General features: G+C 45.3%; 2 pseudogenes across 1 annotated transcript in view; one reads left to right on the top strand and one right to left on the bottom strand.

Annotated features, from left to right (window-relative positions):
- LOC126945689 (40S ribosomal protein S2-like) overlaps positions 1-14468 on the bottom strand; it is a 53456-nt pseudogene extending 38988 nt beyond the window's left edge. The window contains exon 1 of the transcript XR_007722519.1: positions 14465-14468. The product of XR_007722519.1 is annotated as a 40S ribosomal protein S2-like (transcript). The remainder of the gene's footprint in view (positions 1-14464) is intronic.
- LOC126945771 (sal-like protein 1) lies at positions 1581-5409 on the top strand (annotated as a pseudogene).
- Positions 14469-14826: the final 358 nt, after the last annotated feature.

The raw sequence follows: 14826 nt of genomic DNA, 5'->3' as shown, positions 1-14826 counted from the left end.
TTAACATTCTAAATAGAGTGTCTTATTTTAGAAAGTAGAGAAACATTTATATTTTATATTCTATAAGATTTAATATGCTTTAAAAAGAGAACTTACATGCAATGCATACACAAACCAGCAAGTCAACATATATTTACATAAAAGGTACATTATAAAGTTAGGGGATCCTTGAGTCCAGGCAAGTATTTACAGCCCAGATCCAAAGGAAGCTGAGTGTTTATGGAGAGATTTTTGTGACAGGGAAGTTGAAGTTCATGGAGAAAAGCCCTGTAGAGGGCCAGCTCTCTACAACATTGGGAGTTCTGAAACATTTGTTTTCAGGAGTTAGACCCTCCTTTGGCTGCTTTATTGGTTTCTGTCAAGGACACCTGTCAGATGCTAGAAGCATTATTCTTTCTAACTTAGTCCTACCAGACTTCAAAACCTATTCCCAGAAAAACAATTCTGACAAGATCTTCACCTGAAAGTGTACATGTCTGATCATGTCTACATTTTACCTTTCTCGAGAGGGCATGTATTATAAAAGCTATCAGAGACTTTAGCCAAAAGAATGAGAGTATAAAATTGGAAATTTCAGACTTACTAGATGGGGCTATAAAGTTACCACATTAAAGAAACCTTGAAACCAGCCCAAGTTTCCCGTAAAACTGAAGCTTTAGAAACTTACATTTGTCTTGTCTGAGTTCCTTTCTCAGGAGACCGACCAATAGGCCCCTAGATGGTGTCAGTGGGGCTGGGGCTTTTGGGATCAACACATCCTGCTGCCTATTGACCAACTCCTCTTCCTTAACCCTCTCTGATTCCTGTTTTCCTTTCCCGCTATGTAAACCCATAACTTTAGTCAGTTGAAGGCACAGATTTCCGACTTGTCTCTCATCTCTTTGTTGACATCACCTGCAATAAAGCCTTTTTTCCTGGGCAACACTTGTCTCAGGGATTGGCTTTCTGTGTGATGAGCAACTGGACCTAGGCCGAACCTTTAGTGTTTGGCAACAACATCATGAATGAATCTCAAAATAATTACACTGCATGAATGAAGCCAGATGAAAAAGAGTATATACTGTATGGTTCCATTTTTATAAAATTCTAGGCCACACAAACAGAAAGCAGTCAGTGGTTGCACGGGGATAGGAAGGTAGGAGGAAGGGATGGGATAGAGGGATGACAAAGGGACATGAGGAGACTTTTGGAGGTGATGCGTATGTTCACTATCTTGATTCTTGTGATGGTTTCATGGGTGCATGCATATGCCAAAAATCATCATATTATCTACACTTTAAGTATGTGTAGTCTACTGAATAACAATTATAACTCAATAAAGTCGTAGAAAAAAATTAGGCTGACAAGATTAAATAAAAAGTACTATGCAGGCCAGGCACAGTGGCTCATGCCTATAATCCCAGAATTTTGGGAGGCCAAGGCGGGTGGATCACTTGAGGTCAGGAGTTCAAGACCAGCCTGGCCAGCCTCCTCTCTACTAAAAATACAAAAATTAGCAGGGCGTGGTGGTAGGCGCCTGTGGTCCCAACTACTGGGGAGGCCAAGGCATGAGATTCACTTGAATCTGTGGAGACACGGAAAAGGGTCAATCGAGTCTCCCCACTAAGAGCAAGGACACCCACGTCTGTGGCTGGTGCTGTGCCAAGTTCTTTGAATTATCACATCTTCTGCTCCACAAGAAGAACTGTACTATTCAATTAGTTTTATTTGTAAATGAAAATCCAGCCTCCCCACCCGAAACCTTCTCCCCCAGAGTCCCTCCCAATAATCCTGATGAACAAATGAATGAAACAGTTAACAAAACAGATCAAGTGGACTGCAGCGACCTTTAAGAACACAACAGACTCAACAGGGAAGAGTCCATGGAGGTGGAGGCCCCGCTAGCTAACAAAAGTGGCAGCAGCACTTCCAGCCGCAGCCACAGCAGTATTGCCCCAAGTGGCAGCAGCAGCAGCTCCCCCCACAGGTACCTCAGCGATCACAACCTCTCTGCCTCAACTCGGGGACCTGACAACACTGGGCAACTTCTCCATGATCAACAGCAACGTCATCATGTAGAACCTCCAGAGCACCAAGGTGGTGGTGTCCCAGTTCTCCCAGAAAGCGAGGTGCAGCGAGGCTTCTGGGGGCAAGCTGGCGGTCCCAGCCCTCATGGAACAGCTCCTAGGTCTGCAGCAGCAGCAGGTCCACTAGTTGCAACTGATCGAATAGATTTGTCACCAAATATTGCCGTTGGCTTCTCAGAATGCAGACTTGCCAACATCTTCTCGTCCTTCTCAAGGTACTTTACAAACATCTGCCAACCCCTTGTCCATGCTAAATTCCCATTTATCTCAGCAGCTGGCAGCAGCAGCTGGAATGGCACAGAGCCTCACCAGCCAATCTGCCAGCATTAGTGGTGTGAAACAGTTACCCCAATCCAGCTACTTCAGAGTAATTCTGGCAACACCATCATTCCATCCAACAGTGGCTTTTCTCCCAATATGAACATATTGGTGGTGTCAGTTACCACCCTGTCCTCGGAAAAAGTGGATTCAAGTGCTGCGGTCTCCCATGTCAGTAACCCAGCAGTCTCATCATCATCCTCACCAGCTTTTGCAATAAGCAGTTTATTAAGTCCTGCATCTAATCCACTTCTACATCAGTTGGTCCCCGCTAACTCGGTTTTCCCCAGCCCTTTGCCCGACATCAGAACAACTACAGAGGATTTAGACTCCTTGTCTGCCTTGGCCCTGCAAAGAAAAAGCAAGCCACCAAATGTCACTGCCTTTGAAGTGAAAAGTTCTTCTAATGAAGCATTCTTCAAACACAAGTGCAGATTCTGCACAAAGGTCTTTGAGAGTGACAGTGTCTTACAGATCCACTTGCATTCCCATACTGGAAAGAGGTCGTTCAAGTACAACATCTGTGGGAATGGGTTCTCCACCAAGAAGAATCTGAAAGTCCACTTTCAGTGCCACAAAGAGAAATACACTCATACCCAGATGAACCCTTATCCTGTGTCTCAGCATTTGGACAATATCCCCATGAGTACCCGCATCCCATATGGCATGTCCATCCCTCCAGAGAAGCCAGTCACCAGCCGGTTAGACACCAAACCAGTCCTGGCTACTCTGACCACTTCAGTCGGCCTTCCATTGCCCCCAACCCTCCCAAGCCTCATACTCTTCATCAAGACAGAAGAGCCAGCCCCCATCCCCATTAGTCATTCTGCCACCAGTCCCACAGGTTTAGTCAAAAGTGACTCCAGGGTCGCCGAGCAGGCCACAAGAAACCTAGGTGGGCTCCCGGAGGAAGCTGAAGGGTCCACTCTGCCATCCTCCAGTAGCAAAAGCAAAGAGAGCGATGTGGTCACCAACTCAGTCCTGACAGTGAGCAGTAGTGCCCTAAGCTCCCCAGCAGCAGACTGGGGCCCCCTGGGGAAGCACCACCACCTTCACCAACCCTTTGTTGCCACTCATGTACAAGCAGTTCAAGGCCAAGTTTCCTTTTGGGGGACTCTTGGACTCAGCCCAGGCATCAGAGACATCCAAGCTTCAGCAACTGGTAGAAAACATTGACAAAAGGCCACTGACCCCAGGGAGTGCATCATCTGCCACCCAGTTCTCAGCTGTCAGAGTGCCTTGTAAATGCACTATCGGACACACATTAGGGAGGGGCCTTTTAAGTGTAAGATCTGTGGCCAGGTTTTCATCACAAAAAGGAATCTTAAAACCCACTACAGGGTCCATCGTACTGTGCCCCTGCTCAGAGCCCAGCATTCCTGCCCCATCTACCAGAAGTTGACAGACGAACACTGTCATCCTGCAGCAGCACACTCGAATGCATATGGGAGGCCAGGTCTCCAACACCCCAGTCCCCAACAGTTACTCCGAGTCCACGGAGTCTGACACAGGCTCCTTCAATGAGAAAAATGTTGATGACCTAGACAAACTCTCCAGTGAAAAAATGGAAGACTGTCCTGAGGGCAGCTTCCCTGATATGCCCATGTCTGCAGAAAACTTCCAAGACAGCTTATCTTCTTCACCTTTGCCCCTAGAAATGTTGAGCATCACTTCTTTGGAAAATCAGATGAAGATGATGAATGCTGGCCTAGTGGAGCAGCTGTGGACCAGCCTGAAGTCAGTGGAGAATGGGTCCATCCAGGATGATGTCCTGATCAATGATTCAGCCTCAGTGGGTGATGACATGGAGAGCCAAAGTGCTGGCAGCCCAGCCATCTCAGAGTCTACGTCTTCCATGCAGGCTCTGTTCCCATCCAACAGCACCCAGGAGTTCCGTAAGTCACCCAGCGAAGAGGAGAAACCACAGAGAGTGGTCCCAGGCGAGTTTGCCAATGGTTTGTCTTTCATTCCAGTGAATGACGGGGCTTTGGATCTGACATCTAGTCACATACAGAAAATCATCAAGGAAGATTCTTTGTGGACCCTCTTCCCTTTCGGAGACCAGGGTAAATTTAGAAACACTACTTGCAGCATTTGTGGCAAAATATTTGCTTGACAGAGTGCCTTGGACATTCAGTATAGAAATCATACAAAAGAGAGACCTTTTATTTGCAGTTTGCAATTGTGGCTTTTCCACAAAGGGTCATTTGAAGCAGCATGTGTTGACACATCAGATGCAAGATCTACCATCACAGCTCTTTGAGCCCAGTTCCAACCTTCTCCCCAATCAGAACTCTGTGGTGATTCCTGCCAACTCGTTGTCATCTCTCAGCAAAACGGAGATCAATGGCTTTGTGCATATTTCTCTTTGGGACAGTAAGGACACCCCCACCAGTCAATCCCTTCTGGGCCTCTGTCTTTCTCTGCCACATCCCCAGTTCTGCTCTTGGCTCTGCCCGGGAGAACTCCCAAGTAGCACTACTGCAACACATGTGGCAAAATCTCCTCCGCGTTGAGTGCCCTGCAGAACTCACACTGGAGAGAAACCCTTTGCTTGCACTATTTGTGGAAGAGCTTTCACGACAAAAGGTACATAAGGTACACATGGGCACTCGCATGTGGAATAACACCCCTGTGTGACAGGGTAGGCAGCTCTCTGGGGATGGGCCCATGGCATTTCTAGGAGGCAATCCCATCAAGTTCCCAGAAATGCTCCGTAAGGATTTGGTGGTAAGATCAGGAAGTGCGGATCCTTCCAGCTTCAGAATGCAGCACCGCATTCCAACGGGTTGATGATGAAGGTCAACAGAATCTCCGTCATTCAGAATGGTGGCATCCTCCAATTCCTGGAAGCCTTGACATTGGAAACAGCTCACCTGTTAGTGGGCTGACAGGAAATCTGGAGAAGCTCCAGAAGTCAGAGCCCACTGCTTCTCTGGCCAGACTGGAGAAAATGGCAAGCAATCAGAAGAGAACCAACTTGCGCTTCACCTGCTTCATGGAGGACAAGTTAAAGCAGCTCTGACTGGAAACATAGCATTCATTCTTGTTCAGAATACAACCTATGGTGGCCTCCTACTCCTTGCCCCCATACCCCTTCCTTCTGGTTCCCCAGATCTATGAATTACAACATTATGAAGACATTCTTTTGTACCTTGTTCAACTTTGGAGTTCTAAGAAAGCTTATTTATTAGCGATATAACCTTGCTTTGCAAACGGAATGAAAGTATTAACTTTGGTCTTCTGTATTGTGGACTAAATACTAATTAACTAGAGTGCTGTAAACTTGCTGTGATATTTATGGCAATTGCAAGTTGCCCTGCTAGGCAGTCGTAATCTGGCATTAACTTATTTTTTATATCCAGTTTAATATGAATCTGGTGTTGACGCAATGCCTCGGTGATGCATTAGATCTCTAATAAAGTCTGTATATAAATGTACACTTTGATCCCGCTGGAAATTTTTATCAGCAAACACATTGTCTAATCTTTCAAAACAGATTTAAGGAAAGGACTGAAAGTACAGACTGAACAGTGTGGTTGACAGGTTTGTTTTTTTATTTTTATTCAAAAATTCAACCTTTTTTTGTTTTGTAGATTTAACCATTTCCATTTTGAATTGCTATTTGTATTGTGCTTTTTACATGCATCATCTTCAATATTGATACATTTCTGCACAGTGATAAGCACGCAGAATTCTTTAGAGAAACAAGTGTTGTTTTGGTAGTTGAACTGAGACGTAACATTTTGCCGTATAGGTATATTCACGGTAGAAAATTTGTGCTAGAATTTCACAAGGCTGCTAAGCATAGCATCTTGAACAACATTCAGTAGAGAAAATGTAAATGCTCTTGTATATACAATAAGAAATGTCACTTTCATTCAAATGTACATATGTTCCTTACAAGAGATCTTACAATTAGATCTCTTGTATTGAGAGATTTGATCTCTTCTTCTTGATCAAGAGTGCAGGAATAGTGTTTATTTTGCATTAGATATGGAAGAAAAATAATGGACTGTTATATGCACTTTCTTGGAAAGTTGAAAGGAAAGGGGAGGAGTTCAGTTTCATTTAATACTTATTAACAACAGATAAACTGTAATTTTACTCAAGCAGTCAAATACATTTTTTTGCAACAGAAAAAAAAGCCCTGTGCAGTTTCCAAAGGGAAGTTAAACTTGCAGGTTATAGAGATGTCAAAGCAAACTACAAAAATAATAAAATAAAATAAAAATAGGCCGGGCACTGTGGCTCACGCCTGTAATCCCAGCACTTTGGGAGGCTGAGGAGGTGGATCGCCTAAGGTCAGGAGTTCGAGACCAGCCTGGCAACATGGTGAAACCCCATCTCTATTAAAAAACAAAAATTAGCTGATTATAGTGGCGCGAGCCTGTAATCCCAGCTACTCAGGAGGCTGAGGCAGGAGAATCGCTTGAACCTGGGAGGCGGAGGTTGCAGTGAGCCAAGATTGTGCCACTGCACTCCAGCCTGGCGACAGAGTGAGACTCTATCTCAAAATAAATAAATAAAAATAAAGATAAAAAATAGGGATGTCAAAGCAAAATTACACTCTAAAAATACACTGTTCTAAACTTCATCATAACTGGAAAAAACTGTAATCGGTATTTACATGGCAAGAGTGAAATGCAGTTCCGCATCTAGTAGGCACTGGTTCAATAAAACTGAAGTAAACCTTGGGTGGAGGCTTGAGCCTATTCCCTCCTTTGCTGGTTCACTGGGCTAACATTAGTCTCTTCTGAACCTGAAATCAGTGCGTTCCTTAAGTCTCTTCATTCATTCTCTGCTCTCTCCAAGATTCTTTATGCTCAGGCTGTGATTAGCCCAAGGACAGGACTATGTTTCTCTCCCAAGCTCCCATCCTATATCACTACCTGGATGTTCCCATTCAGATGTCCTGAAATCACATTAAATGCAATATGTCCCCAATTCAGTTTCTTCTACAAACTTTCGCAGTTCCCAAGTTCTGCACAATCCGGTCTACTCTGTCCCCTGTTCTCAGATATCTTGTAAGCAAGGGATTACCAGTGGGTCATGATGAACTGGATGAACATGGGGAGCTGTACAGGACATTGAGCAACTGCAGTGTCCACAGCACACCTGGAAGGCCATCTGTCACTTATGCCACCTAGATGAGAGCCCTGGTGTCTTAAAATCTACCTTCATGGGTATCCTGTAGATTTCATTCAGGAGGGTGGGAAACAGCAGGAACAGAATGCTGGCTTCAGATGGTGACAGTCTTGAGGCCACTGATGTTCTGGTCAATATACAGTTTTCAGCTCTGCTACAAAGAGTTTCAAATGAAAGTAGGGAGTTTGGGGGTCTATTCTCATTTGTACCCTGTATATTTGTGTGGTGCTTACCCAGGGCTCAGGATGGGAGTACTGGGGCCTCAGGCACAGGGTCTCTCAGGCACCCCACTAACATGGGATCAGAAGGGACGGCTGCTTTCCCTTGGCATCTGGACATGTACCCCTGTAAATTGCATGTTGGTGTGGGGTCCCTCAGTCTGGGGACAGAATTCTCCCCACACAAACTTCCCATTAAGTGAAACAGGACCTTCAATGTCTGCAAAGCACCAGGGGGGCTGTACCAGTTCATCATACAGGCTCCTAGAGACATTTCTAACATTTTTTTTCCCAAGAACTGGGACGCTCCTGGCCTTCCCAACAATGAGCGTGGCCTCCGCAGGGCAGTGGCCCAGAACAGAGTCTACTGCAGCCCGCAGGCCTGCAAGCACAGCCTTGGGGCTTACAGGAGCTCTGTGAGTGTCAGGCTAATCCCTGAAGGGAGGGAAGAACAGAGGGAGGTCTCTCAGCCCACTGGTGAGGAGATTGGCTGGGGCAGCTGGCTTCATGGTGCATTTGGGTATACCCCAGCTGGGCCCACAGAAGACACATTCATTTATTGATGTATATGATGCATACCCTATATTACCAGAGTAATTTACAGGTTGTGAAGCATGCCATTTCATATATCGCTTCATCTTCACAAACACTAGTGAAGTTAGAATCATTGCTCCGATTTTTCAAATGAGGAAACAAGCTCAGAGAAGTCCAATGGCTTGTCCCTATCACACAGCCTGATGGAGAGAAGTCACAAAAATACCTCTACCTTCTCACTGGCCGATAGGCTGGTGCTACATTTGGTTCCCATTTGCGAGTTAATTAAATAATGTTTGCATTTATAATTGCACTATTACAGACAATGAAGAGAAGCTTTGGGGGGAAAGTTGCCTTTCTAAATCTCTCTTTCTTTCTCTCTTTCTCTCTTTGCCCCTCCCTCCTTTACTTCCCACTGAACTACATAGCACAATTGTTTCCTGCCCCAAAGTGCGGGCAACTAATTGTGCTATGAAGTGTTCTTAAATGCAAAGCAGATCTGAAGAAAAGGTTTGTTGAGTAGGGAAAAGGTTTGGTATGCACACAATCATACAGCTTCATGTCTATAACCACAATGCCTGAGTTCCACCATCGGAAATTAAGATCATGGGATAAGAATTTTACACTGGCCCAATAACATTATCTCCAGATTCAAAAATTGGTCTTAAAAGCCATATGTTTTCAGATATTATCAATCCCACAAAGACATGAAAGGGCTTATTTGTTTGTCAGCCCTGAAAGTTTGTTGCAGAGAGAACTGGAAGGCCACGAGAGAAGACTATAGCTGCTGGGAGGAAAGGAAAGTTCTAGACCTTGAATCCCAGCCCCAGGAGACCAGGCAGAACCACAGCGGTGGCAGGAGGTCATTGGATACTGGGAGGCAGGGAGGCTCAGAGAGGAGAGACAGAGGAGGGATACAGGAATACAGGCCTGTGTGGGGGCCACAGGCCAAGTGTCGTAGAGAACAGAGCCCACAACAGATCACCCTGAATTCAGGCTGAGGCTCAGTCACTTCTGCCTATGACACAGTCCTCCCTTTCCACATCTGTTTCCATAAAGCTAAAATGAGGATAGTCAGATACGTATGAGGGTTGTGGTATGGGTGAAATAAGATGCTATGTGTGGAAGTCATTTGAAAATTGTCAGATGGGCTGGGCACAGTGGCTCACACCTGTAATCCCAACACTTTGGGAGGCGGGGGTGGGCGGATCACCTGAGGTCAGGAGTTTGAGACCAGCCTGACCAACATGGTAAAAGCCCATCTCTACTAAAAATACAAACATTAGCTGGGCGTGGTGCCGAGCGCCTGTAATCCCAGCTACTCAAGAGGCTGAGGCAGGAGAATCGCTTGAACCCAGGAGGCAGAGGTTGCAGTGAGCTGAGATGGCACCATTGCACTCCAACCTGGGCAACAAGAGCAAGACTCTGTCTCAAAAAACAAAACAAAAAACAAAACAAAAAACAAAAAGAAAAGTTTCAGATGCTCTACACACACACATAGAAATAGTTGAATGACAGGGGCTTGCCAGAAGCCCCTGATCCCTGGTTGTGCGTGCGTGTGTGTGTGTGTGCACGTGTGTGTGTGCACGTGTGTGTGTGCATGCATGTGTGTGTGTGTGTGCACGTGTGTGTGTGTGCGCATGCGTGTGTGTGTGTGGTGTGTGTGTGTGTTAGAGAGAGCGAGAGAGAGAGAGAAAGAAAGAGAGAGAGAGAGAGAAACTTCCACAGGGACCTCCATGCCATTCATTCCACAAGGATATACAGAAGCTGACCCCTGTCCTGCTGGCACCAAGATGTCTGACGCTGGGCAGTTCAGAGTGTAACTTTGCCTTCTGGTGTGAGATCACACAAACAGCACTGGGCCCTGCAGAAAATACCCACAGGCCCTTGGAGTCACAGTCTCAATAGTTCCAAACACTCATGCACTGTGCCCTATGTACTCCAGTTTTAAAAATAGAGTCTTAACCTCTAAACTGGCTATACTAGACCCAGATTAAAGTGAGTGCTGTTTAGAATAAATACTTCAATCTTATTAGGATTGATAATATCTAACAACGGCCGAGGTGCTACAGTTGCAGCACTCTGGGCCAAGGTGGGAGGACTGCTTGAGCCTAGGAGTTGGAGGTTACATTGAGCTATGATCTCACCACTGCACTCCAGCCTGGACAACAGAGCAAGACCTTGTCTCTAACACACATATATATACACATACATATAAACAAGTGGGCCAGAGGCAGTGGCTTAGGTCTGTAATCCCAACACTTTGGGAAGCTGAGGCAGGTGGATCACTTGAGGTCAGGATTTCGAGACCAGCCTGGACAACATGGTAAAACCCCGTCTCTACTAAAAATACAAAAATTTTAGCCATAGGAGTGATGGCACATGCCTGTAATCCCAGCTATTCAGGAGGCTGAGGCCCAAGAGTTGCTTCAACCCAGGAGGTAGAAGTTGCAGTGAGCCAAGATCACGCCACTGCACTCCAGCCTGGACAGCAGAGCCAGACCCTGTCTCAAAAAAAAAAAAAAGGGGGGGGTGTCAGAATGATGTTTAAATTTTGAGATAACATTATTGGAAGAGTGCAATAACTGACATTGAAAAGGACACTGATTTGTTTCTAAATCATAAAGTTTTATGGATTGTCTTGTGCATAAAACATTTTAGCGGCCAGTTGCGGTGGCTCATACCTGTAATTCTAGCACTTTGGGAGACTGAGGCGGGTGGATCACTTGAGGTCAGGAGCTCAAAACCAGCCTGGCCAACATGGCGAAACCCCGTCTCTACAAAAAATACAAAACATTAGCAGGGTGTGCTGGCCGGGGCCTGTAATCCCAGCTACTCTGGGGGCTGAGGCAGGAGAGTCGCTGGAACCCTGAAGGCGGAGGTTGCAGTGAGCCGAGATCGCGCCACTGTACTCCAGCCTGGGTGACAGAGCGGGACTCTGTCTCAAAAAATAAAATAAAAATTTTTAGCTGGTTTGTTGTCATCTCTAGCCAATGATTGTAACCGCTGTACTGTAACCTCCAATGAAAAAGGACAACTCCAACTGAGAAATCCCCCTCCTTTCCCCTAAACTTTCTTATCAAAGCCTTCCAACTTGTAACAGACTCTTAACACCAACTTTTTGTTGGTGTGTCTTCCCAGGTCAATCCTCACATTTGACTTCCAATAAACCTTTATGAAATTATTTCTGCCTCAACAGCCTTAATTTTGGTCAACACAATGATTATTAAACTGTCAAACAAAAAGAAGACTCCACTTTTTCACCAAAATCAAAATCAAGGGTTAAATTTGTGAGGGGAGTGGGGACAGGGGGGTAGCAGAGAGATCCAGCCACTCCTCTGAGATACTCATGACGGTCACTGCTAGAGTCTGTACCTGCTGCACCTTTTGTACCCTCTGTACCAGCTGAAAACCAACCACGATATTCTGATATAATAAGAAATGCACATTTAGACTTCATCTCCTGTTCCTGGCACCGAGTTTCTAAAACCCTTGTAATTTCCTGAGTGACAGGGATGGTAGAAGCATCTTTTGTTATAATATTTGGCCTTAGTCCCCGGTTCCTAACACAAGGCTCTTGGAATCTCTGGAGTGATGACTGTCTTCTGTACGCTAATAATATGACTGGTGGCTGAGAGTGCCAGGTAGCTTCAGGATGGGCTGGTCACCGGAAAACTATGGCAGGATTAGAGGATTAGGACTTTCCTCCCCACCTACAACCTCTAAGGAGGAGAGAGGGGCTAGAGATTGAGTCGATCACCAATGGTCAATGGTTTAATCATAACGAAGCCTCCATAAGAACCCATAAAGCACCAAAAGACTTCCAGGGTTTTAATCCATTTCCCAACTATTTAATTTTGGGCAAGTTGCCTAAACTCTCTGTGCTTCAGTTTCACTCTCTGTAAAATGGGGAAATAAAGGCACCTTCCTGACAGTGTTGCTGTGGAGATGAAATGATTTAGCACAGATAAAGTGTCTGTAACAGAGCCCAGCTGCCCATTGAGAGTTAGCTCTTACTATTAACCGAGGCCCTCGGGACAATGGCTTCCGCCACAGATAGACAGGGTTTGAGCCTTGAATTCATTATCCACTAGTTGAGTGACCTGGAAGCAAGATCACATATCATCTCTGTGCCCCAGTTGCTTTATCTGTAACACAGAGGTCATAATGGGGCCAGCACCTCCTCAAAAGATATTGTGAGAATGAAGTTAGAAAATTTCCGAAAAGCAGTTAGCACATCCCCAGCACTAAATACCTGAACAACAGCAAGAGTGTTCCTAATTAATTAGCTAAACTGATGCTACCTGGCGAGCCCAGTGTCTCTTCTTGGGTAAGTCAGTGCTGTTCCACTTGCCTGGTGTCTTAGTGGTTTTGTGTTGCTACTACAGAATACTTGAGACTGGGTAATTTATAAAGAAAAGGAATTTATTTCTTACGGTTCTGGAGGCTAAGTTCAAGGTTGAGGGGGCACATCTAGGTAGGATGGTCTTGCTGGTGGGGACTCTCCGAGAGTCCTCAGGCGGTGCAGATAGGTATGGTATCACATGGCAAGGGGGCAGAGTGTGTTAATTAAGGTCTCTTTTCCTCTTCTTATAGGGCCACCAGTCCCACTCCCATGGTAACCCGTTAATTCATTAACCGTTTAATCCATTCATGACGGCAGAGCCTTCATGGCCCAATCACCTCTCAAAGGTCTCACCTCTCCACATTACCAAATTGGGAATTAAACTTCAACATAAATTTTGGAGAGGACAAATACTCAAACCATAGCAGTGACCTGTCCTCTCTGAGTCTCATTCAAATGCCCACCTTGGAGGACATCTGTGCATCTTAGTGACGTTTGCAATGTGCCTGGCTCCCAGCCATTCTTCAACAAGAGTTTTCTGAGAATCTGCTATGTGTCTGAGTGCTGTTCTAGGTGCTAGGGATACAACAGAGAACAAAACCAAGTCCCTGACTCACCCCAGAGGCTACAGTAAAACTCTGGAGCCCAGACCAAACTGGCAGAAAGTTAAGAATTCTTCCTGAACTCAGCATCCCAGATTTCCAGGCTATGGTCAAGACCAGGTGGTAAAAATGTCTCCTTTCCAAGTTTAGATTAACAGGAGAAAACATTTGTATGAAGTTAGTTCTCTGGGTTTGTGTGACTTTGATCATTTCTTATTGATCCATCTCTCTCTCAAAGGGTAGCCACAATATTCTTTTGTCTCTGTCTTTTGTGTCACTTGCCATAAGAGGAAGAATCATAGGGTAAAATGCAGGCATACATCCTATAACCCTGTTGTTTGAGGCAGTCTCACAGATTGGTGAGTTTACAGTTCTCACCGGACCAGTTTCCATTTGAACCAACTTTGCTGTGGGTCACCAATGTTTTAAAAAGATGAGATTTTTCTTCCATCTTATCTTGTGTCTTGAGAGCTTGGCTTGGATCCAGTGAGAGCACGTTCTCCCTGGTTTTTCTGCTGGAGTTGCAGGTTGTTGGGCTTGCATCTGTAGGTGGTGAGCTATCAGGATGAGGACCCGAGATACTTTGCCTAGCAACTGTGCCAATTTTCAGAGCTGAGTCTGCATCTTTTCTTTGCCGCCTATTTGTGCTAGGGAAAGTCCTATCCCAGTATTGCCTACCTGGTGTCACAGATTAGTGGGTCTGTGATTGAAGGTGTCTCACTTTTGTGGAAGACTGGAGTTTCCTTACCACCTGTGACAACGAACGTCTTCATATTCCATGTCTATCTTTGGGAGTGACCTATTCGGAATCACAGGGGCAACATCATCTGCACCCATTTCAGGGATGTCTCTTTTGTCCATGATAAAAACTTATTCTCAGCCTGGAAATTTGCCTCTGGGTCTTTCCATCAAAAGGCTTTACGGTTTCTGGGAGTAGATGTATCCTTCAGAGGTCCTATCCACTGATGGCCAGACACAGATCCTTTGGTTTGACATCTAAAATAATCTTTAGAGAGCTCTCATCCGAAACAAATATCCTCTTGGTACCTATGGAGAGATCAGATGCAAAGAAGAAAAAAAGAAATGGGAGAGTGCACTTCTGAGAGCAAAAACCCCCTTAACTAGATTAGGAAGCAGAAATCAGACTTAGAATAAAAGTTACGAATTACAAAAGACACTCGGGAAGGTGTGGGACTTATACAAACACTGATAGCCAGCAACTAGCTAACAAAGCCCCCCAACCTCTGACCCCCCAAGAATACACAGCAAGGTTGTTTTACTGCCCCTCACTCTATAACCAGTCACCACCAGCTCCAGGCATTCCCACGCAATTCCCTTTGTGGATGCATTTTGGACCCCCACCACAAAGGAATCTGCACTTTCTAAAAAACTGTAAGTAACAATTGCCCTGGGTTTCCAACGGTAAGCAAATGTGCCCCTAAATCCCTTCTCAGAGAAAACTTACAACTTTTCTCTGTCTCTTGGAGTTGTAAATCTTACCATATTTTAAAAATGTAAACATCCAGGCCTGGTGCGGAGTCTCACATCTGAAATCCCAGCACTTTGAGAGGCCAGGGCAGATTGATCCCTTGAGC

Source organism: Macaca thibetana, chromosome X (genome assembly GCF_024542745.1).
Source record: "Macaca thibetana thibetana isolate TM-01 chromosome X, ASM2454274v1, whole genome shotgun sequence".
Lineage (NCBI taxonomy): Eukaryota > Metazoa > Chordata > Mammalia > Primates > Cercopithecidae > Macaca > Macaca thibetana.
The sequence above is the reverse complement of the archived record's forward strand: the minus strand, read 5'-3'. Positions and strand labels throughout refer to the sequence as shown.